The 24,739-nt window shown below is 38.8% G+C and overlaps 1 protein-coding gene across 9 annotated transcripts in view; it reads left to right on the forward strand.

Moving 5' to 3' along the window:
* Positions 1-8,356: 8,356 nt before the first annotated feature.
* The window catches only part of ZNF280D (zinc finger protein 280D), a 123,634-nt gene continuing 107,251 nt past the window's right edge, over positions 8,357-24,739 (forward strand). For 6 of the 9 annotated variants that reach the window (XR_008663730.1, XM_055319802.1, XM_055319806.1 and 3 more), the window contains exon 1: positions 8,414-8,488. The gene's annotated coding sequence lies outside the window, so the exon portion shown is untranslated. Of the gene's footprint in view, positions 8,489-24,739 lie in introns of all 9 variants that reach the window. The other 3 variants (XM_055319805.1, XM_055319807.1, XM_055319804.1) reach the window with 3 other exon arrangements.

Raw genomic sequence — 24,739 nt, forward strand, 5'->3', positions numbered from 1 at the left:
GGGGATTGAGTCCTGCATCACACTCCCTGCAAGGAACCTGCTTCTCCCTCTGTTTATGTCTGTGTCTCTCATGAATAAATAAATAAAAATCTTTAAAAAAAGAAACATCTTTAGGTATTTCAAAGAGAAAGGTATTAAACATGGGGAACTACAATATTAGCAAAAGAGCTAAAGGAATAGAAATTGGAGGCTGGTGTGATTTCCTAGCTGAAGTCCAGCTGCTGCCACTGTCATTGATGTTGTCTCACTTGCCTCTCACATCCATGAAGGTGGTGAATAGATACTAATACTAGTGCTCAGCTGCGGCAATTGCCTCTAACAATCACGTCATAACCCCACTGTTTGCTAGTAGTAGCTAAAAAGATAGCTTCTACCTCATTTTTATCTTTTGGATTTAGTGCAAGTGCATCAAATTGACAGAACCCAATATATCTAGCACTCTAGTGGCAAGGCTGTTTGGGGAATATAGTTGGTTTTTGCTCTTTTGTTTTGTTTAGCTTCCTATCATCTCCCATTAGAAGCAGAGTGGAATGGAGACTGAAGTAGCCAATCCATAGTATCTAGCACACCATGTTAAGGATCATGAGTTTTGTCTTAAGAACTATGTAAAAAATGGATATATTTCTAGAGCAGGACTGTTACATACTTATATTTGCTTTTTATAAGGGAGCTTTATGATGTTGGAAGGAATTAATTCCAAGAGTGTACAATAGAAGATTTTCTCATTCAAGTGAGATAGAGTAGAGAAATTAGAAATCAAAAGTAGGGTAAGGGTTGGAAAGATGTGAAGAAGGTAAAACTTTCAGAAGTTGGTACAGGGTTGATGGGTTATGATGGGCAGTAGAGAAAGAGAAGCTGAGGGTTACTCTTAGGTTTCAGGGTTGGACAATTGGAGAGATGGCAATATGGCTGAACAAAATGAAATTGAGAAAAAGAGGAGGAGCATAAGGGATTAAGTGTTAGGAATGTTGAGTTTTTAGGTCCTGTGGGATGTCCAAAATGGATTTATCAAGTATGTGATGAGGCATATGGCTCTGCTGCTTTGGAGAGGGGTGTGCTTTGAAGATATAAATTCAGAAATCATGAAAATAGAGATTAAAGTCAATGTCATAGGAAAGCTCAATAACAATGTATTTGGATAACTAACACTGGTACTCAAAAAAATAACCCCCAAATCGCAGACTTAACATACTAGTTTATTTCTCACTCACCTTATAGTCTAGTGAACATTGATGTGTTTGTTGGGGGAGGTGATTCTGTTCCATCAATCATTCAGCAACCCCAGGTTACTTCTACCTCATATTTCCACGGCTTTCTAGGGCTTCAAGTACTCTGGTAGATCCTCTGCATGTGAGCAACTCAAGAACAAAAAGGTCTGGGAAGAACATTAAGAGGATTTAGAAGTTGGGCTAGAAGTGATGTGAGCATACAGCTTCTCAAACTATCTGTAGCAAAGGACCCCTTTTATAAACTCTCCAATCTGTTGCAGACTATTACTTTTCAAAAAGACAATAAAGATGTTGTGAGAATGTCAAATTTCTATGAAAGTTTCTAAATATTTTCCTTTGCTTTATTTACCTTGTTATGGACCAGCAGCAAACAAATCATGGAACAATACTGGTCTCTGAACCACACTTCAGTAACATTGGTGTAAATTGCTTCTGATGGCAATCCACTGGCCTAAACTAGTTAACATGCTATATGTGAATGTAAAAGGGATGGGGAATGTTCAGAGGAGGAAATTAGGTGATTATTTCTGTCTTAATCCACCCTTCTAGTCCCAAATGTCCATTTTTCTTTTCCTCCTTCATACTAAGGGGGATAACCCAAAGCCCATCAAGTCATTGCATCTAGTTTTAAGTCCCAGATGGTACACAGATTTCTTCATCAGATTTGGATGTGACCTTTCTTGGTCTGGTGACTTATGAACTAAAAAGAAACAATCCACTCCTCCCTCCAGATTTACACCCAATATAGGATGGTAGAAGTGAAAGAAGATAAGTGCAAAAGACACTCATGTTAGGAAAGGAGCAGAATGTGAGACACAGCAGTTACAGTTTCATAGCAATTCTCAAATCCTGCTTACAAGACATTTTGAAGGCCCTTTAAACCAGGGGTGAAGCACTTTCCTTGGTTAGGTGTTAAACCTCTAATTCTTCTTTTGGTGAGATACTCTCTATATTATGGGTTTCCAGAGGAGCAACCAATGGGTGTTAAATAGATACAGATACCTATCTTCATTTCTATATATGTTTCTATATCTCTATCTAGATGGAGAATCAAAAGCCAGTGGCATATTCAATACAAATCTGAAGGCAGAGAATGAGAGGAGCTGATGGTGTATGTCCTGGTCTGAGTCTAAAGGCCCAAGAACCATGAGTGCTGATATCTGAGGGCAGGAGACGGTGGACATCCTAGCTCAATCAGAGAGAGTGAATTCACTCTCCCTCTACCTTTTTTGTTCCCTCAACAGGTTGTATGGCATCTGTCCACACTGGTAAATGTAATTTTCTTTACTCAGTCTACTGGTTCAAATGCTACTCTCTTTTGGAAACAGTCTCATAGGCACATCCAGAAATAATGTTTCACCACCTCTTCGGGCATCCCTTAGCCCAGTCAAGTCAACACATCAAGTTAGCCAGGATACTCTCTTTCTCCATTTCCTCTGGCTCTACCCTTTGGGAAGTTGTCCTTGTTTTTAATCTCCCATGGCCATATCTGAATGAGATTTTGCTTTCCTTGGAGACTATAGAGATTTCATATTTGGAGAGGTTACGGGCCAACTGAAGATGGTTTTACAGCTTTAACAGTTAAAAATTATTTTAGATTAGGTGCATGGTTACTGTAGGCTTTGATCCATTAAAATTATTTTAGATTAGGTGCATGGTTACTGTAGGCTTCTAATCCATTTGTGTCCAGTTGGCTCAATATGACATTAAGAATACTTAAAGTTCTTTCTGCGACTGTTTTAGATTGAATTCCTCAGAAGCAGATTCTAAGAAAAGGATTTGTCAACAATGAACATTGCACGAGAGTGGGGAAAGCAGGACAAGGGATAAGAGAAAGCCAAGTGTATCACTCAGGATCCAGTTAGAAGATGGGAGCATACTAGTTATTTTAACAAAGGGAATTTAAAATAAAGAATTGATAATGGCAAAAAGATAACACTACATATATGGAGGTGGCAACTACAGGAAGTAGTTACTACCTCTAGGGCTGAGGGAACAAAGAGGTTTGAATCACTAACAGTGTCTTAGTTTGAGCTGCTATAACAAAAATACTGTAGACGGGGTGGCTTAAACAACAAACTTTTCTTTCCCACAGTCTGGAGGCTGGGAAATCCAAGGTCAAGTTGTGGCAGATTCAGTGCCTGGCAAGAACCTGCTTCCTGGCTTCTGATAGGAACCTTCTTGCTGTAGCCTGAGAGAGGGGTGGTGGGGGTGGAGGTTCAGGGAGGGAGAGAAAGAGAGAGAATGAAAGAATGAGAGAGAGAGAGAGAGAGAGCTCTTAAGATTACTTCTCCAAGGCCCTGTCTCTAGATACCATCACAGTGGGGATAAGGGTTTCAACATGAATTGGGGGGGGGGGCACACATATGTACAGTCCATAGCAAACAGAAGCTTGGAGGAATGGCCCCACGGAGCTGAAACTCAGACCTCTGAGAAGGGCACTGCTCTGGTGCTGGAGTCTGTGCTTGGAACAGAGGTACCATAGAGCTGGAACCTAGACCACTGAGGACAGGTGAGGATGGCTGTGGTGATATCTCCGTGGGGATACAATGAGACTAGTTTGGCAAGTGCTGAGAAAGCCATAGAGTAGATTCAGTCTTTGCTGTGGGAATGAATTGTCACTGTTGGGACTGATAAAAAGCTGCTGTATTTATAAAGACAGAAACATAAAGCAAAGTAAACAGGAAGGAACAAGGCCCTTCTTCCTCCTTCAGACTTGTGGTCTCCCTCTAGGGTCCTCTATTAGCAGAATGTAACAGGGAACAGCTGGCAAAGCAGAATCACAGCCCCCAGCATCACAAACATGAGTTAAGAAGGGTGGCTTTGGAGCGGGCATAATAGTTTCACATGCACACAAGCGAGGGTATGTTAGAAAAAAACCCTGCAAAAGATAGCTTCAGCCTGGTGGTTCAGGGGAATTCTGGAGTGTAAGTCATGCCTCAAAGTAGTTCTCACCCAAGACAAGGAGGTTAGGGCTTCTACACTCTCGCATTTATCAGTCTTTGGTTAAGAGCTGGCCTTACGGACATATAAATTCTTGGGTACTTTCTGTCTCTGTGAAAGCAGGCAAAGTAGCTCCAAAAGCCCGAGGGCAGTCCTTGGAAGAAGAGCCACAGAGCCTGGCTGTTGGAAGTAAAGGCACAGTGAAGCTTGAGGCAAAGGGAGCACCCCAAAAGAGTGGATAGATATCTGAGAGTGTGGTTTAAGCATCAAACAATATTCCCTCTGCGGACATGGTTCTAAAAACTGCCTTATTTCTTTACTTTCTTAATCAAATCTCTCTTAATTTAATAGTTGCTACTTCAGTTATAAAATGAATATGTTCTGGGGATCTAGTGTACAGCCTAATACTGTATTGTACACTTGAAATTTGCTAACAGTAGATTTTAAGCTTTCTCACGACACACATGCAAAGTGACTATATGAGGGGAAGCATGTGTTAATTAACCTGATTGTGGTAGTCATTTCACAATGGATAAATCAAACCATCGTGTACACTTTATATACAATTTTGTCAGTTATACCTCAGTAAAGCTCCTTCTTGGAGGCTATCTGAAGCAATAGATACTATCTGAAACATGTGTAATCTGATCTTTTCCTAAGGGCTGAGTCATTCTGTTTAAATCCTACTGAGGCTTCCTTGCTCAAAGCCTTTTAAAATATAGCTTTCTCTTTGGAATCTAGAAGTATTGTTTTCAAACTTCAAGGCTACCCAAATGCTGGATTCTATTTTCTTTAATTTTTTTGGTAAACTGATTAATTCTGTTTCATGCTAATCTCTTTCTGGTAATATTTTGCAAATCACATAAAAAATCACCAACATCTATTATTAATTTTGTTTTCTGAACTCTTGCCTTAGAGCTAGAAAATATGTACTTGTACTGATCTACTTCCTAAGGTACTGTAGGCAACAGTCTAGCCATTGCCCAATATGAATCTTTGGTTATCCAGCCTACTGCATGGTTCCTTAAGTCCCACCTGACTGCTATGCCAAACTAATGCCACATATTTTGGATTTTTTGTTACAGTAGGCTACTATTTCTATTATTAATCAGGGTTAGTGTTTTAGTAACAACCCTCAATTCTCAGTCATAACCCAGTAACATATGATGTTGCTCGAATTAGTACAATAAGGGTCAGATGTGCACCATGCAATTAAGACCTACAGTCTTTCCATTTAATGTTACTGCCATCTCCTAGCTCCTCAGAGTTTTCTGTATCTGGGTGACTGATATGTGAAAAACAGAAGGGAACTATAAATCACTGGAGGTTTTAAGGGTCGGGCTTAGATTGGGAAATCATTGCCTCTACAATGCACTGGCCAGAAACAGTTACATGGCCTGATAGAGACGTAAAGGAACTAGGAAATGTGGGTTTCCTGGGTATGCAAGAGGAAAGTAAAGTGGGGGAGTATTTATCATTGTCTCCACCAGTTAGGATGCTTTCACTTGCCAGTAACAGAAAACCTAACTCAAATTGACTTTGTTAGGGAGGAAAACTTTTCTCTCCCTTTTTAGATTTACTTTTTGGGGGCTTGCCTATTAAGCTGACAAAAGGACAGGTTAGCAAGAGAAAAGACAGATTTTAATCACGTACTAGGTACGAGGTGGGGGGTGGTTCACAAAGAAATGTGACTCAAAGGAGTGGACAAAATTTGGGGCTTATATACCATTTTAATAGATGAAGGGGAGGGGAGAGGGCACTTAATGAGAACAAAGGACTTCTTGGAAGTGAGGTGGGGGAAAGAGTGCATTTATGGGAAAACAAATGACGTTTAGGAAAGATAATAAGTAGGCCCTTAGGAGAATAGATGGGAGATATGATAGTTTCATGACAATGGCTCTTTAGGTGTGGTGACAATTCTCATTGTCTCTTGTGGTTAAGAGCCAATCTTCCCTGGTTGCTCCCTGGGAGATTTATGACAATTGAGTTCTTTGGGGAGGCTCTGCTTTTAGGCAGATAAGAAATTTCAGAAACTCAAATGCTTTCAGCTAAAAATAATTTTTATGTCACAGAGGCTTATTCTGGACCTCTTCAGCTTAAATAGAAAAAAGAATTTATTTGCTCATGTAACAGAGAAGTCTAGAGGTAGCACAGGATTCAGATTGGGTTTGATTTGGAGGCTTACGATGCTCTCAGAGGTTGACTTCCTTTCCCCATGATTAATTCACCCAGCCGTTCTTCCTCCATTTGTTAGCTTTATTATCATTTGGCTCTCCTTAGTAGAAAAAAAAAGTTGTAGCTCTTCTGGTATTTACATTTTAATGGCAATGTCATATCATCCAGAGAAAAAAGGAACTTCTCTTTCCTACAAGCAAACAAAAATCCTAGGTTTCACTCTGACTGGTTTCTGAAATAAAAACTGTTCAAAGAGAGGTAAAAGTGATTCTAATAGTTTCAGGCTGGCTGGACCACTCTTGGAATTAGGGGTGGGTAGTGGTTATGCCATCTAAATTACATAGGTGAAGACAATGGAGCTTTGAAAATGAAGGTGGGCAATCATCTATATCCATTACAGCCACGGAAGAGTGTGGAGCATGACCTGACTTAAGGAGAGTGAGTACTGTGAGGATAAAGAGTAGGTACAGAAGGGTAAAGGGCAGAAAATTGGCAAATCAGAGGAAGAGAAACTATTAAAAAAAATGATAGGAAGAGTGTGGACAGGCAGTCAAGAGAACCAAGAGAATCATGTTTTGTAAGCCAAGGGAGGAGTTTTAAGGATGGAGTAATAAAAAAAAAATCATCTAAATTACTTCATGAGTGTTGATTTCATACTTAGTGGATATCCTTTATAATTTGGCTTCTCATGTAAATGTTTCCTGTGAGTGAAAATGTGTCAACCAGAGTTTTGTGGTCTTCAGGGCAGATGTACTTCTCATGAAAGAAAGAAAAAAAGGAATAAATGTGAATTTTGGTTTGTACATCAGTCTCTAGTAAGTCTGGTTGGTGTGAATCATACCCTCCATGTAAATAAGCTCTAGGGTCTAACTACAGTAAATTTCTGTCTCTACAAATGGGACCAAACTGGGAACACTGAGTGAAACCTTCAGTTCATTTTGGTACCGTGACATGCTTTGTGAGCCGTTAGAACTCTTTTAACTATAATGGCTTAAGAATAGGCCACAATTTTTGAATTATTAGCTTTCCAGTCTGTTATTTTGATTACTCTCTTTTCCTGTAAAGCTTCCGTTAAGGGCCAGCCAGAAAGAGAAAGCTGGATTAGACTATCCCTGGCACAGATGGGGGGGGGGGGGAAAGAGCAGGTCATGGTCACCTGCAGCCATTCCAGGTCTAGGGGTAGTTAACTGTCCTTGGCTAGGATGGATCTGGGGGTGGGAATCAGTAAGGAAGTGACTAATGCTCAACACCCCAGAAGAGCGAGGGGCGCAGTCTGGATGAGAGAGAAGAAACTAATTCAAACAGAAGAATGAGTACAATGCAGCGATGGGTTCGTGCAGGGGTGGCTGTGTGCTTTAAGGATCTCAGGGAGCGAGACTGATGTTGTGGGAGAGGAAACTTCCTCACGGACCAGAATACAAGGTGTAGCATTTATGCAAGCAGTGTCTCACTAAGTGTTCTTGTAAATGCCTTTATTTTAGCTTTTTTTTTTTTTTTTTAAGTTATTTCAGGGATCCATAGTGGCAGAGTTAGGAATTCAAGGAGACACCAGCGAAACCGTACGTCTGAAACAACATCAGCCAGCTGTGGGAAGAACCCGACTCTCCGCCTCCTCTGGGCTGCGTCTTCGCCCCTCAGGCCCGGGACCTCGAGGGGCGGCCCTCCTGCTAGCCCTTCCTCGCCAAGCCTGCGGAGCGCTGGCCGCTACACCCAGGGAGGCCCCGGAACTCACGTTCCCACGCTTTCGGCTGCGGTGCAGCCCCGACTTCGGGCTCGCCGGCGGGCAGGGGGGGCACCCACATCCCTAGCCAGGTCCCGGGTCCCGGCCCTCGCCGCCGGCCGGCGCGTGGCGGGGAGCCGCGGCCTTCGAGGGCAGCGCCGCGACGCACATGCCCGCGCCCGCCTCCCGCGTCGGCGAGAAGAAAGGGAGCCCGGACGCGCGGAGGCTGACCCGGAGCCTACCCATGAGGCAGCGCGGCGGATCCACGAGAGCGCCCCCCCCCCCTTCCCACAGCTCAGCTGCTGCTCCGCAATGGGAGCCGCCGCCGTCGCCGCTGTGTAGTTTTCCGTGCTCCTCCTTTTCCTCCTCCTCTTTCTCCTCCTCCTCAGGGCCCCAGTCAGGCCGATCCGCTCCGCTCACGGTAAGCGCCCCCCGCCCCCGCCCGCCCCGCGCTGCAGCAGGAGAGGCCCTCCCGCGCGGCCTGCGCCGCCTCACTCCGGGGGCGCTGGGCCGGGGGTGTCGAGGCCGGCGCCGTTTGCCGAGAGCGTCCAGGGCGCGGGGGAGGGGACCGGCTGCGCGGCGGCGGCGGCGGCGGCGGCGGCGGCCGGACCGCCATCTTGCGCCGGCCCCGGCGGGGGAGGGATCCCGGCGCGACGCGGCAGACGGCTCGGGGCGGCAGGCCGGAGCCGCGCCGGCCCCGCCGCCTCTCCCTCCGTCTCCTCCTCCGCCTCCTCCACCTCGCCTCCCAGGGCCTGCGCGCCTGTTGGCCCCAGCCTGCGCTCGGCTCTTCTCTCTGGAGACGGCTCCCTTTGGTCGGCCGTACATTTTGTGCCGATGTTTGGCGGGGACCCATGCTTCCCCCACAGCAACGCTCCCCGGAGTCTCTTCGTGGCAGACCGAGGCCGAAGGGGGTGCCGAACTCCCAGGCATCCGGGGCCCTCGGGCCCCTGTCCCCGTGCCCAGGTGCCCAGTCATCCGTCCCACGCTCACGCCCTCATGCTTGTCAAAGGGACTCCCCCCGCCCCCCCCCCCCCCCCGCTCTGTCCCGTTATTGTCTCCAGAAGGGCCCTGAGGAGAGACGTGCAGTCGGATACACAGTTGACTGACCGAGCTTTCCAGGGTTTCACTTAGACGGAAAGAATGAGCTCACTGCGAGGTTTTTATCCGGCTCTAGAGATGGAAGGAGTTCTCCCAACTTAGCTCAAGTTTGAAGGCTTCTAAGGAGAAATCGGCTAGAGAGGAGCAACGTCAAAGTGAACCCGCTTCTGCGCGCACACGGGAAGACCTCGGTCCAGAGGGTTCTCTTTGTTAGCCAAGAGTCGCTTTTTTGAAAATTCGTGAACCTAGACTTTATTGTTTTCAGATTTGGACGGGGTCCTAAGAATTGGACGTCTACGAGCACCATTAGACCTAACACTGAAACCTAGGAGGAGAGTTTTTAAAGTACAAAAGCCACCTCTTAGCATTTGTGAGAAGTCCTGCCTTGGGGGATGAGTGACAACTCAGGCTGTCTAATGGGAAACTTGCTGTGCCTTTGAAGGCACTGTTGTGCTTAGAGGATTGTTAGGGCCCTGTGCTCTTGACATCTTAAAGCATCAGTACAGATCCCTTTATGTCTGTATCTTGCGTTTGTATCTGACATTGACACGCCCTATTTCTACCTCAAGACCCCTTTTGCATTGGTCTATGCTTATGGGACTGTTCTCGAAGATGAGGAAAGAGAGCCTCAGGGAGACGTCTTTAATGAGGTCATGGCTAGGAAGTGATAGAACCATTTCTACGACCTTAGGTCCTCTTGATTCCTTATTCAGTGCCCAGTTCACTACATTATGTTTCGTTTTGTGTGTGTGTGTGTGTGTGTGTGTGTGTGTGTGTGTGTGTGAATAAGGTGAGTGAAAAGAAGCAAGGAGCCTCACCTCACAAAAATGAAGGAATACCGTTGAACTCCTTTTATATTTTTGTTTTTAAGAGTTTACCTCTTAGCTTTTCGGCTTTTTATAACTGAAGTTTTCATGTTATTTTTCATCCAAACATATTAAAAAGTTGAATAATAGCCCAGTTGGACCTTCATTTGTGCCACCTACTTTTAAAAGTGTTGCCGTTTTGCCACATTTCCTTTATCTGCCTATCTACATTCTTTTTGGTGAGCATTTATTTTCAGAGCACGTTGCAGATATCATGACAATTCACACCTAAGTCCTGTTGATATATCTATATGGATGTCCTAAGAATAAGGCCAATTTTCTGTATAAGCACAATGCTGTAATCATACTTGAAGAATCTCTGCTATCTAATATAGATATGTAGTATGTATTCACATTTTCCCCATTGTCCAGAAAATGTCCTATTTAGTCCTTTGTCTTGGAACCAGTATCCAATCATGCATTAATTACATTTGTTTACGTTTCTTTTAATTTAGTGTAGTTCTTTCTCTCACACTCTCTCTTTTTTTTTGGATGACATTGCCCTTTTTGAAGAGACCATACTACCAGTTGTCTTGTAGAATAACCCACATTCTGTATCTTACTGACAGTTTCCTCTTCATTAGGTTCAAATTATACCTCTATCCCCTATATTTTCTGTAAACTTGTAGATCTGAAGGCTTGTGTAGATCAGGCTTAATATTTTTGGCAAGAATACTTAAGTCATGCAGTGTACTTCGCATTATACAACATCAGAAGGCACGTAAGGGAGGGTTATCCATTATCTTATTAGTGATCCTAAATTTGATCTCTCCAATAAATGGTGACAGACTATCTTTTCAGACTAAGCATTTTCTTTTGCAATTAGCAAGTAATCTAGGGGGTGATGTTTTGTCATTAGTACTGTCATTAGTACTAATATGAATTTACTTGCAATAATCTGATAATGAAATAATTGGGAATGGTCTTCTAGAAACGGATGTTTGAGGGTGAAGGAAAGGAGCAATTTTGGAGGATAGGACCAATTTATCTAGTTTAGGGAACTTGAAATTGCTGCTGCCCATTGGTATCAGAATCTAGGGGGGTTAGGAGAAAGGAGGCTCAGAAAGTAGATGTCAAGAGATTTTGCCCTCCTTTATTTAAAAGTTTGCTTGGGGCCCTTGTAGCATTAGGGAGCTGTGATTAATAGAGTTCTGAGGTAGTTAAATGTTGGAGAATTATAAATTTCAGCATTCCCACTTCAGCCCATTTGTACCAGCTAAGTTATCTAGTCCAGCCCTGCTTTAGTCCAGTGTTTTACTACTCAGAATTGGCTTTATCAGTAGGGGACAGGAAGGCAAAGGAAAGGAATAAATAATTTTTATACACTCCTCTCCCATACTATATTTATTCAAGAGAACATTTAGAACCATACCACGATTTTTTTTTTCCTGTACAAATTCAGCAGGGGATATATCTGAATGGAATAACAATTCTAGTAAATAGAATGTAAACTATAGTTTTAACTGATAGGAAATTGGAGATTGTTGACAAGATGTTTTGTTCCATTTCGAAACTAACTTTTGAAAGGGGGAGATATATTTATTTATGACATGTTCATTAATTAAATATGTAATTCTGAATAGTTTATCTTTTCCTGCTTCTGAGGACTCATAAGATTTGAGTTTTCAGTCAGCTTATTTTAAAGATAAAAATAATGATTTACTTGGTAGTTTGTATCAAATGTGTGTTTGAAGTTTTTATTCATTTCTACAAAGCAATTTTTTTTTAAGATTTTATTAATTAATTATAGACAGAGAAAGAAAGAGAGGCAGAGACACAGGCAGAGGGAGAAGCAGGCTCCATGCAGAGAGCCCAATGCGGGACTCAATCCCAGGTCTCCAGGATCAGGCCCTGGGCTGAAGGCGGCGCTAAACCGCTGAGCCACCCGGGCTGCCCAGCTACAAAGCAATTTTCTTTAAGGACTCTTAACTATCATTATACCAGGAAAAATAGTGCAATTCACCATCTAGATTGAAAAGAACTATTTCTTTTTTTTTTTTGCATTTTAAATTATTTTAATAATTTCCATTATGTAATTTATAGAATAAATGGATAATACAACTCAGTAGAGCTTCTGATTAGAATTTAAACATGATCTCTTTGTATGTATTTTGAAACATGAAAAACAAATATATATCATTCCTCTACTTACATACCAACCCTACAATGAATATGCATACTTTTAAAAGTTTTTATATGTACACAAAGAAAATCTTCCTTTATTCTTCCCACTTTGAAGATCTGTGTAAAAAACTGATGTGGTTGAAGGGTTAGGTAAAATTCTCTTCCTAGTTCTTGCAAGTTCTTTTCCTAGTTGCATGAGGAATATTCTTCTTGGTAACTGAAGTTTTTCCTAGACACTGAAAGAATTCTCTGCATTATTAATTATTGATCATCATTTTCAAGTCATTTCAAGTATAGGTTCTGACCCTGTTAGTGTATCTACCTGTTCTGTGGTCTTTTTATAATACAGCTCTCTTCATGTTAATTTATGCAAGGTTTTTTAAAAAAGATTTCTTTTTTGAGAGAGAGTGTGCACAAGAAGGGGGAGGGGTAGAGGAGAGAATCATCAAGCAGACTCCCTGCTGAACATGGGGCTTGCTCCCAGGACCCTCATCTCATGACTTGAGCTGAAATCGAGAGCTGGTTGCTCAACCAACAGAGCCACCCAGGCGCCCCTGCAAGGGTTTTTGAATTCATTTACACTTGAGAATGCATTGAGCTGAGAAGAAAAACTAGTTTTTCTTAGGACAATAAGAATCATTAAATATGTATGTAAGTCCAGATTATGTGCAATTAACTTTTCTTGCTTCCCATTTGTGAAAATCCATAGAAGTTCAACCCTGTTCTTCCTGATTTTGTCAAATCAAGAAAATTTCTTGCTGGATAATACTAAGCCAGTTCTATACTTATAAAAATTTTGTCACAAGTTATATTTCTGACAGAAATTTTAAATTCTTGGGATCCCTGGGTGGCGCAGCGGTTTGGCGCCTGCCTATGGCCCAGGGCGCGATCCTGGAGACCGGGGATCGAATCCCACATCGGGCTTCCGGTGCATGGAGCCTGCTTCTCCCTCTGCCTGTGTCTCTGCCTCTCTCTCTCTCTGTGACTATCATAAATAAATAAAAATTTAAAAAAAATTAAAAAGAAATTTTAAATTCTTTTGTCCATTCTTGTAATTTTTGTATTACTCTTGATTCTGTTCTCATCCCTTTTCTGAAGTTCTGTGTAGATCTATGTCTTTAAAGCTTAGGATGTTTCACTACCCCATGTTGCCAGCTTTGAAAGTATATGTACCTGAAATGGGCAACATTTTCTGAATATGACTACTCATCAGCTGTCATACCTGAATGTGGAATGTGTCCATCTTGTCAATAATGATTTGAGATTTAAAATACTTATGATAAGTTCTAGCTTATGATTCCAGGGTGGGGTTTTTTTTGTTTGTTTGGGTATTTTTTTCATGTGCATCATTAAATGCAGTATTTGAAGAATTTTTTGAAACTTTTGATGATTCTTAAATTTTATTGAAGGGAGGATGGCCATCTTCTTTGCTTCATAATTGCAAGATATTTTCAGTTCTAAGATTTGCAGATACCAGTTAGCATGACCAATCCAATGAATTTAAAATTTTTCCACATCATCTATTTCCTTCCAGTCACCATTATATACATCTGCGTTCAACATTTGTCCACTTATGAACTGTATCAAGTTAATCTCCGAAGATTCAGTCTGAAATGCCCCGTATTTCATCAATAGAGTCTAAAGTGCTTGCTGTCTATCTTTGCATTCATTTTTAAATTCATCTAATAATTATGAAATGTGACTTCTGCCAGTTTTCTTTTGTTCCATATTGGACAGAAAATAAAAGTTCTGAGTTCTTAATTACATTCAGTGAAAACTAAAGACAGATGAAGAAGATCAGGATATGCTGCACTAACATATGCCACTTTGACCTAAGGACTATTTTGAGTATACAGCAATCAACAGAATTAACAGAAACAAAAACTGTTTTCTCCTGTTATCTGCCTAGAAGCTGGTCATATATATTCCTTTTAAAAAAAAATATTTATTTATTCATGAGAGACACAGAGAGAGGCAGAGACACAGAGGGACAGGCTCCATGCAGGGAGCCTGATGTGGGACTTGATCCCAGGTCTCCAGGATCATGCCCTGGGCTGAAGGTGGCGCTAAACCGCTGAGACACCTGGACTGGTCATAAATATTCCTTTGTGAAGATATTTTCCCCCTGGTAGTAGGAAAAGAAGAGTGGTTCTTACTACTTGAGATGGAAAGTTAATACCAAGATGAGTTTGCATAAACAGACCTACTGAAAATAACCTTTTATCTTCCATTAGTTCTCCCATGTATTTCCCAGTTACTTCTTCATGATTTATTGTCTTTCAAAGCCCTAATCCCCTTTCCTTTGTTAAAATGGTATATAAGACTTTGAGTTTAACCACTTCCTTGAGCTTTACTTCTTTTCTGTGAATTCCTGTGATGTAAATATTAAAAAAAATTATGTGCTTTTCTTTCTGTTAATCTGTTTTCTGTTAGTTTAATCCACAGGTCCCCAGGTACTGCAACATAAAAGGGTAGAAGTAAAGTTTTCCCTCCTCGATGCAGACTGCAAAGATGATGTCTTCAATCTTATATATCTTTTTGAAAATTGATGCAATATTTTGTGCAAAACAAGGAAACTGAAAGATAAGAAAAGTGAAAGATAATGCATAGTGATGACTTACTTCATTGTCACATCCGTCTAGACAATTAAATCATTCTTATGTCTTGTTTTTTTTTTTTTTTTTGTAAACATGGTTGGGAATATTTGTTTAGCAACAGTGAAATAATACCTAGAGTGATGGAAGTAGTAAAATATTTCAAGATGTAGGAAAAGTAAAATCACTAAGATCATATAATGTATCTTAGATTTATAAAAGGATTCTATAGGCTCACATAGTAATTATAAAATACAATGAGATTTATTCTGTTTAAAAGTAATAAAATGTTGTTTGAAGATTTCTAGGAAACAAAAGCCATAAAATGTCAATCTTTACAGCGAGAACTACTCAAGAAAGAAAAAACTAAAATTGTTTCTGTGGATTCTGATAGTATTCACTGAAGGTTAATGGTTAATTTGATCTGTTAGATATATACAGAGCCCCACCCCTTTCTAACACACATAGTAAACCTGTCTGCCTCTCCATCTCCTACCATGATAGTTTTTTCAGCTCTTTCCACTCCATCTCTGATGAATACAGATAGTACTTAGAAAGTTATTCCTTGAGGTTTCTGTTCCAAAATATTTTTGTTGTTACCATTTTTTCTTTCCTTCCCAACTTTACCTTCAGAGCTCCTCTGAGGTAAAAATGATCAAGTGAAACTCTGTATGATCAGGGTGTCCTATTTAGGCTTTTTGGTGGACTGGATTAAACTAAAATATATATATTTTAAAGATTTTATTTATTCATAGAGACAGAGAGAGAGAGAGGCAGAGACACAGGCAGAGGGAGAAGCAGGCTCCATGCAGGGAGCCCGATGTGGAACTCGATCCTTGGTCTCCAGGATCATGCCCTGGGCTGAAGGCGGCACTAAACTGCTGAGCCACCTGGGCTGCCCTAAAATATTTTTTATTTCTATTATTTTTCATTGCAAACATTTCTGCTTTTCTGGTTAGTACGTTATGATGAGCATAGTGTGATTTTTTTGGAATGGTACATGTTTTTCATCTTTGTGTTTTTAAACAGTGCTTTATACACTGCTTAATAAATGTTTTTTTCTTAGAGTTGTGTTCATCACTGAATACTCTCTGTTTAAAATTATTATTTTAGATTGGCATATACAAAATTTTTGACCAGCCAGTATAGCCAGGATAGTAATTTAGCTCTCCTTTTTAAACGGTGGCTTTGACTTGATTTATGTAGTATAGCAGTTCTCTGAGTGTGGTCTTGGGGCCTTGAGGTGCTTTCAAGAGTTCTACAAGATCCTCCCTTAACTACCTACCTTTCTTGTGAGGATAGATTTTCCTTATTTCAGCAGAAATATGTAGTGCAACAGATTAAATGTAGAAACAGATAAGAGAATACAGCTCTTTATTAAGACAGTTATTCATGGGTTTTTCAAAAATGTAAAACAGTGCCACCTCTCTAAATTTTTTGTTTTAGAAAATGTCTTTCGCACAAATATTAATAGTTAAATGGATTTATTATAGTCATTTTTAAGTAAATTAATCTAAAATTCCTTAGGGTGGGGTTTGTCTACTTCTAAGATTTCATCCTTAGAAGTTAATCAAACACATATTTTCTTTTTTCCTTTTTTTTTTTTTTTTTTGCTAGCTTTGGGATTTCTTCAGTATGACAACTGCTTGAATGACTTTCATTTGATGGGTATTAACCAAAGCAAAGATCATTAGTCTATGAAATAATTTGCTTCTTGTTTCTAGGCTTTACCCCTGTGTGTTCCTTGTCTTGTGGGTAATTGTTACCTTTGGCAAGTTTGAGAAGCAAAACCTGAAGGGTTTGGGAGGGTTGTGAGTGTTTTATATGTAAGTAATCCTGTCTCCTGCTTTGTTCACTCATTTTGCTTTTCCCGTTCAGTGTTTAAGACTGACTTTACACAGGATTTCTGTTAGCTGCCAGAAAGACCCTAATAAACAGAATGGCTTTATTAGTCTTATGGGTAAAAATAAATAATAGACCTCTTAACTTTATTGAATAGAGAAAAAGTAAATAAGAAAATTGACCGTACTTTTTTGACAGTACATTATTAGTATTTGTGTTTGAGAAGTTAAACACAAGAGATATCTTTCTAATCTTTTGTTGTAGACTATAAAATATATTCATAGATCATATTTCATCCTTAAGATAAATGCTTCTTTGAGATGGATTGTATTATCATCATCTGTCCTTTACAGATGAGGGAATTGTGTCTCAGAAAGTTCATTTCATTCATCGTAATACTTATTGGGTGCCAGATGCTGCATATTAATTTTGTAGGGTATAGTGCCTTGGTCTTCCTTCATTCTATCCTCAGCTTTGTAATCTCAGAATTGTGTGTTTTTTTTCTTGGGTTAGGTAGCATAGGAGTAGCCTTGCAGCCTGGTAGCACCAACCACTGGTGGAAGTGCCAGTTCCAGTTCAACATTTGGTTGGTTCTGTACCTCATTGCATTCTGGAAGCTTTTAAGACAAGGGTATCCAGCTCTGCATGGATTGATGGAGAGTTACTGAGTTTGGAATTGATACGTGACACAATGAAAACACTATTTTAGGACATGTTAATTTGGTGGTTCTGTGTTAAATGCATGAAGTCAGATCTGGATGCTGTGAGGCTGAGTATAAAGTGAATTTTACAAAGTAAATCTTACTATGGGTGTGGGGTTTTAAGGGCCTGAACAAGTACAGAGTGAATGGAAATGGATAGTTGTAGGAAATATTTTGAAGGAAGACTCTAGGACTGGGGAATTGATTAGGTATGCTAAGTAAAACAGGGAAACATTGAAAAGAACTTACAAGATGGGACACCTGGGGGCTTATTTGGTTAAGCATCTGACTATTGATCTCAGCTGAGAACTTGATGTTGGAGTTGTGAGTTCAAGCCCAGAGTTGAACTCTGTGCTGGATGTGGATCCTACTTTAAAAAAATGTTTAAGGTCTTAAAATCAGAAGGATGGCAGTTTCATTGGTGGAAAAAGAGAAGTGCAAAAGTAGAACGAATTTTTATAAGTTGAGGTAAGGTTAACATAACATTTAAGTTCACCATTTAAGTTATTTTAAAGTGTACAATTCAGTGGCATTTAGTATACTTACAGTGTTAAACAGCATCAACACTAATCTTGGAATAGTATTTTTACCTTCTCCAAAGAAAACCCATTGCCCATTAAGCATTCTCTGACCATTCTTCCCACCCCACAGTCCTTAGCAACCACGGATATACTTTCTGTCTCTGTGGATTTGCCTATTCTGGACATTCGATATTAATGAAATCATACGATGTGATACTACTTCTTTCACTTAGTGTAATGTTCTCAAAGTTCATCCATTTAGCATGTATCAGTACTGCATTTTTTATTGCTGAATAATATTCCATTGCATGGAAACATTTTGTTTATTCATTTATCAGTTCATGAACCTTTGGTTTGCTTTCACTTATTAGCCATTATGAATAATGCCTAGAGCTGATTTTTGTGGAGAGGTCATTTTCAGTTTTTGAAGTAATGAATTTGACATGAGTTTAAATATCCAGATAGCAGTTTTTAGCAGTTAAGAGATGATAGGGTGGAACTTAGCTGAGGAGTCAGAGTTGGAGGTTAATATTTGATGATTGTATATGCTATTGAGCATCTGGAAATTAATAAATCTGTCATTTGGGGAACAATTTGTGTACGGCTGAGAACTAAATTCTACGAAAAACCTGATTTTACACTATTTAAGGAACAAGAGAATATGGAGAATCTGTATAAACAGTAGAAGATGGGTAGAGAACCAGTCTATTGTATAAAATTTTTTTGAGGAAGATGTTTCAAGAAATTGGGTTAAAACAGATGTGAGATAAGGAAAATGTAAATGAAGAAAGGGTATTGATTTAGCAATGGGGAGGTTATTGGGATCTTCAGATGGACACCTTCAGCAGAATACTGTGCAGTAGAAAATGTAGTAGCTGTACTGCTATGTTCAGCTTAGTTTTGGCTGACAGAATGGGTGGTGCTAACTAGAGCAAATGGATGCAGGCTGGATAGGGTCTGCAGGGGTTTTACTTGGATGAAATGGAAATGGTGAAAAGAGAGATTCCCCAAAGCCTTATTGTGAAGAAGGATTCTTTTTACATAGAAGCTCTTAATGACTGCTGATTTAGATTGATTTGTAGATGTAAGCAGTCTACTGAAGCTTAGGCCTTTTACTTATTATATTAAAAATTTTTGTGTTATCAAACATGTTAAAATTTTAAAAAGTTGGTTTATCATGATTTGAGATATTGCTCTGAATTAGTATCAATGAAGTAGATTGGGAGTTGACATCAAACAGGTTTATTAAAATGCAATTTATATTGTTTAATTAAAATTATCAACTATTTTTCTTCAGGAATTTACTTGCTTTGAATAAACTAAAAAATTTTATCCTCACTATTGAACTTCAACCTAATTGCTTCATTCATTACATTGAACTTGAAAGTTTCTTTTTTTTTTAAATTTTTATTTATTTATGATAGTCACACAGAGAGAGAGAGAGAGGCAGAGACACAGGCAGAGGGAGAAGCAGGCTCCATGCACCGGGAGCCCGACGTGGGACTCGATCCCGGGTCTCCAGGATCGCGCCCCGGGCCAAAGGCAGGCGCCAAACCGCTGCGCCACCCAGGGATCCCCTGAACTTGAAAGTTTCTAGAAAATATTTGGGTATGGCAGGTTGATTACCATAAGATTTATTCATAATACCAAAATGGCATTTCATAATTCAACATTCTCAATTAGAACAGTTTTTATTAACTGAAATAATAAGTCCCCTTTGTCTCTCTGTCTAGACAAAAATTTATATCCTTATACCAGATGGATATATTTATGATATTAGGGTTGGGGTCCTTGGAGATGTTGAGAGTGACCATTTTCAATTACATGATGCTTGAGTTTTTCATATTTTTCTTTGGTGATCTGTCACATCTTGAGTTCACTTCATTTCCTGATATTTTAATTGTTCAATACTATTACTAACAATTACTAATTGTTCAATACTTAATACTAACAATACTATTAATTGTTTTGTTTTATGTTAGATGAAATCTGTGATTTTGGTCTTGTTCCTGGTGGAGGCAAATAGTATATGGCTGAAATCTCTGGCCTTTTAAGTGCCTAGATTTGAATCCTTGCTCTACTCTTAGTTGTGTTATTTTGAGCCAGGTACTTCGCCTCTGTAATTGAGTTTCTACAGCTGTAGAGTGAGGATAAGAATAGTGTCTACCTCCTAGAGTTTTTGAGAATTAGACAAAGTGATATATGCATTTAATTAATGTTAGCTAATAGTAATGATAATTGTTATTATAAATAACATAATTTGTAATTATAACATGATGGTGTATAATAAAGTAGTTGTGTTGAAGCTCAACACTAGGAATGAAATTCTCTAGTTTACTCAAAACACGTAACTATTACTAATACTGTTACTGTTATCACTTGAGCCACAAAGAATAAGTTATCCTCTTTCCTTCTTTCTCATGACAAATTTAAAAATAACTGTAAATAGCTTTCACTTCTACCACCCCCATCCCATAGTCTCATGTTTCCTAGGTTAAATACCTTTAGTCCGTTGACCTAGACAGAGCTTTAATTTTAATTCATTATAATGGACATATGTTGCTTTTGCTCTCCAGCATCTTCCCTCCTACTTTGGTAACAGCATGATTTTCCTTTGGGAAAATCTTTATCTTACTGTTTTTTTTTGTTTTGTTTTTTTTGTTTGTTTGTTTGGTTAGTGGTTGGATTGTTGGATCTCTACCTCTGGTACTGGGGAGAGCATGGATGTAGGACTAAACCTAAGTGGTAATGTTTGGCTTTGGGAAAGGCATATGACTTAAGCCAAGTTAGTCAACTCCAATGAGAACTAGTCCTCTTGTTAGTGTACTCGAATTGAATGTTATGTTGGAGCTGGTGTGTCTAGTCGTTCAAAGTGGGGAACCTCTTCTGACGGTAGAAACAACATAGGGAAAATGAAGTCCAGGAATGGAGCTTTATATATCATTGTTTAAATTGTACCTGTATTTAGTTCTGTAAGTGAGCCCGGAATTCTCTTTTTGCTTAAGCCAGTTTGAGTTGGGTTTTCTGTTACTTACAGTTGAAAGAGTCATAGCCAATACACAATATGCCAAGTGGGGATCAGTTAGGAGAGAATGGAATAAAACCACTGTTTCTTTGATTATACAATCAAATTCTGTTATTTTGACACTGTATTATAAATCTGGTCATAACAATTCTTGCTTAAAATCCTCTCATTGGCTTCCCATTGCTCTTAGGTTAAGGAAAAAAAAATTCCTAGCGTGATCTGTGTACTATTTTGTTTGACTTCTGTCTTACCTCCTATCATATACCTCCTTGCTTTTCTTTTTCACTCATACTAGTGTGTAGTTGAAATGTGCCCTTTTCAAGAATAAGTTTGATTTTTAACAGTAACCTGTTAACTGGACTGATTTTTTAAAAAGATAGGTACTTAGTTTTCTACCAATAAAGCATTTTATTTTATTTTTCAAGAAATATTTTATTTATTCATGAGAGAGAGACGAGAGAGGAGGGGAGAGAGAGAGAGAGAGAGAGAGAGAGAGAGAGAGAGAGAGACAAAGACAAACTGGCAGAGGGAGAAGCAGGCTCTCTGCTGGGAGCCTGATGTGGGACTGGATCCCGGGTCTCCAGGATCACGCCCTGGGCTGAAGGCGGCGCTAAACCGCTGAGCCATCTGGGCTGCCCAAGCTTTTTAAAGAATAAGAGGCATAAAAGTGGAAAGTACTGCTTTGAAAATTTGTTTCATCTGCTTATTGTTTGTAAATAAATTTAATAAGTTAATTTCTTCATAAAATTTCATAAACACCTGAATTTTATGAAATCAAATTTTAGTTGTGTGTCTTTTTCAATTATATAGAGTTTATTGCTTATGCTTTAATGTTTATATTTGTGTGATTTATATGCCAAGGTACACATCATCATTCTCTGTTTTGCTAACCCTGTTACAATTAATTTCCATGATGCAATCAATAGGTGATGCATATTAAGGTGATTTAAAAGTGGAATTTTTAAAATGACTCTCTGTCCTAAAAAGATTATGTATGTTTTTAAGATAACATTAAAATTTTCTAGTATCACCTTGAGATAGTTGGAAATTCTTGAGAGATCACAGAACCAGGGTTGGAAATATTAGATTGTAACTCATAGTTAAAAACCTACTCTGAATCCTTAAAGCTCTATTCTTTCAGGATTAGAATTCTAAAATTATAGACCTCCATTTCAGTATGCCATTAGTCACAAAGACTGAAGAATTGTTTATACAACGAAATAGAGCATAAACTGAAGCTTTAAGTCAGTGGGAATGATTTGAATACCTGGTTTTTTTGTGGAATTTGTGAGAGGAAAAAAATGACAGATTAAACTTTTCTGAAAAATGTTCTAGTGACCCTATGTCATCCAAATCACTCCACTGAAAAACTCTTCTCAGTAAAATTGTTCAAGGCTTAGTGTTTCTTACAGCTAGCTTGTTAATCTTTTGCAAAATTTATGAGTTAGTTGAGCATTATTTGTATGTGCTATCTTTATTTTGAATAAAAATTCTCACTATTTAAATGATTATATTAATTTTGGTTTTATATTTTCCCTTTTATAAAACCAAATAATTTCTAAATGCTCAGCTAAGAGCTTGTAAATTCTAGTATAATAACAAAATTGTGATTTGCTCTTAGAGTTCTTGAAAATGATAGGAAGAACAGAGTTAAAAATTAAGATTGATTGGATGATTTCTGTTAGGTACCGAGCTATGTGCTTTTTGTTTATTATGTGACATAATCTTCACTATAACTTTATGAAATAAGTTACATATAGTAAAGCAAGGCACAGAGATTAACTTGCCCAACATCATACAGATAATAAATGATTGAGTCAGAATTTGAATGTGGCATTCAGTATTCACCATGTTTTATTATTTATTGTTAATAAAATAAAGTACACAGTATAGAGCTAAATTAAGCTATAGAGATTATTAGTTGAACTAAGAACTGAGACCCAGAATTGTAAAGTGATTTGATTGAAACTGTAACAGTGCTGCGGCTATGACTTGGTTCTTTTGGCTCCTAGCCTAATGCTCTTTTTTTATGTGCAGACTCTACAGTTGGGATTTGTGGAATTGCTTAATCTTTTATTGGAAAGTAAATAGACCCATATCTAGTACATAGCACACCTGTGCTACCCTGTGTGCTTTATATACCAGATCAAATGCATTACCTTTATTTAACACAGTGATATTATATCAGGTGGTACCTATTAATGGATAAGAGTAAATTTTTCAAATTAAAAATTTAGACCTACTTTTCCATTGATTTTTAAAATGTTTGTAGAAAAAATTAAGATACAGTTTTGTGTATATAAGCTGATACAAAAAATAGTAAAATAGGAATTAAAATTATTTGTATGAGCTGTCTCCAACAGTTAATGAATTATTTTCTAAAAAGTCTTTGATAAGTCAATTAATTGGAATTCATTTTTTTCTTCATAGAAACAGGTATATTAAATGTGGTTATGAAATGAGTCAGTAGCTGTAATTGAGTGTTCTCTTTTTCTGGCTGTTTTGGGGCTAAGTCTGAGCCATAGAAGCTATTAGAGATGTTTTGGAACTTTGAGATTCCCCGCTGCTTATCTTTGCTGGATATTCCACTTCAGTGGCCGCTGATTTAATCCTTCATAGAATTCCATGCCTTACCACCAAAATTCTGAAGTGGTGACCTGAGAGGTTTATATGGTGGTAGTTTTGGCATGCTTGCCAAAGGAATCCATGAAAGTGTTTGTTTATTAATCAGAACAAAATATTGTAGTGATTCTTTAGTCCAGTGTTGCCCAGTAGGAATGTTCTGTAGCCGTACTAATACAGTAGCCACCAGCCACATGTGGCTTTGAGCATTTGAAATGTGGCTAGTAAAACTGATGAGCTGAATTTTAAATTTTATTTAATTCTAATTAGTTTAAACTTAAATAGTCACGTGTGACTAGTGGCTACTGTTATATTACACAGTACAGCTTTAGGCTGAGATTTTGGTTCTGTTTACATCTGAGGATTTCCATCTTTATCATGTGTTTGAGACGCTATCAGTTAGGGTTTTTAAGTAGGCTACTATGGTCCTTAAGCTTTTGAAAGTAGGTTATCTTAAAGTCATCTCTATCATAATGGGCAATAGATGTCTGTTCATATAGACAAGTCATTCATTAATTGAATATTTGTAAATTGAATACTAATTTCAGAGTTTTGGCGAGATATATGATCACTTAGCAAAAAATATATGTATGTCAACTATGTAATATTCAGTGTAACCATTATTATAACCCAATATAACTACTAACAAAAAATATATGAGTCTCATAAGCTGTGTAATTGTGCCTCTTAAAAAAATATTGTCAACTCGGTAGCACTAGGTCCTTAACAGGAGCAAAAATTGCCACATATTTATTTCCTTGATATATTCATAACACTGATATTAGTTTAGAGATAAACTACAACTATTCAAATAATTAAGTTAATGGGATTTAAATAGACTTCAGAACTTGGTGAATTCAGTTAAACACAAGACTCATTAGAGTCTCAGGGCACCTGGGTGGCTCTGTTGGTTAAGTGCCCCAACTTTTGATTTTGGTTCAGGTCATGATCTTGGGATCTTGGGGTCGAGCCTCGTGTGAGGCTCTGTGCTCAGCAGGGGAGTCAGCTTGAGGATTCTTTCTGCCCCTCTCTCCCTCTGCCTCCCTTCCACTCATATTCTCTGTCTCAATCAATCAGTCTTTTTTTAAAAAAAGATTCATTAGAGTCTTGTGATAGTAGCTAAAACATTTACAAGAGTAACTTCTGAGGTTAATAGTTATTTTTCCCTGTGGATTAATGTATCCAAATAAATTGGGAAACTAAAACTCAGGAAAATTGGCTGAGGATAAGAGAAATATAAAGATTGAATGAGTGTGCATTGTAATATTTTATGGTTTCT

Source organism: Nyctereutes procyonoides, unplaced genomic scaffold (assembly GCF_905146905.1).
Source record: "Nyctereutes procyonoides isolate TBG_1078 unplaced genomic scaffold, NYPRO_anot_genome, whole genome shotgun sequence".
Taxonomy (NCBI): Eukaryota; Metazoa; Chordata; class Mammalia; order Carnivora; family Canidae; genus Nyctereutes; species Nyctereutes procyonoides.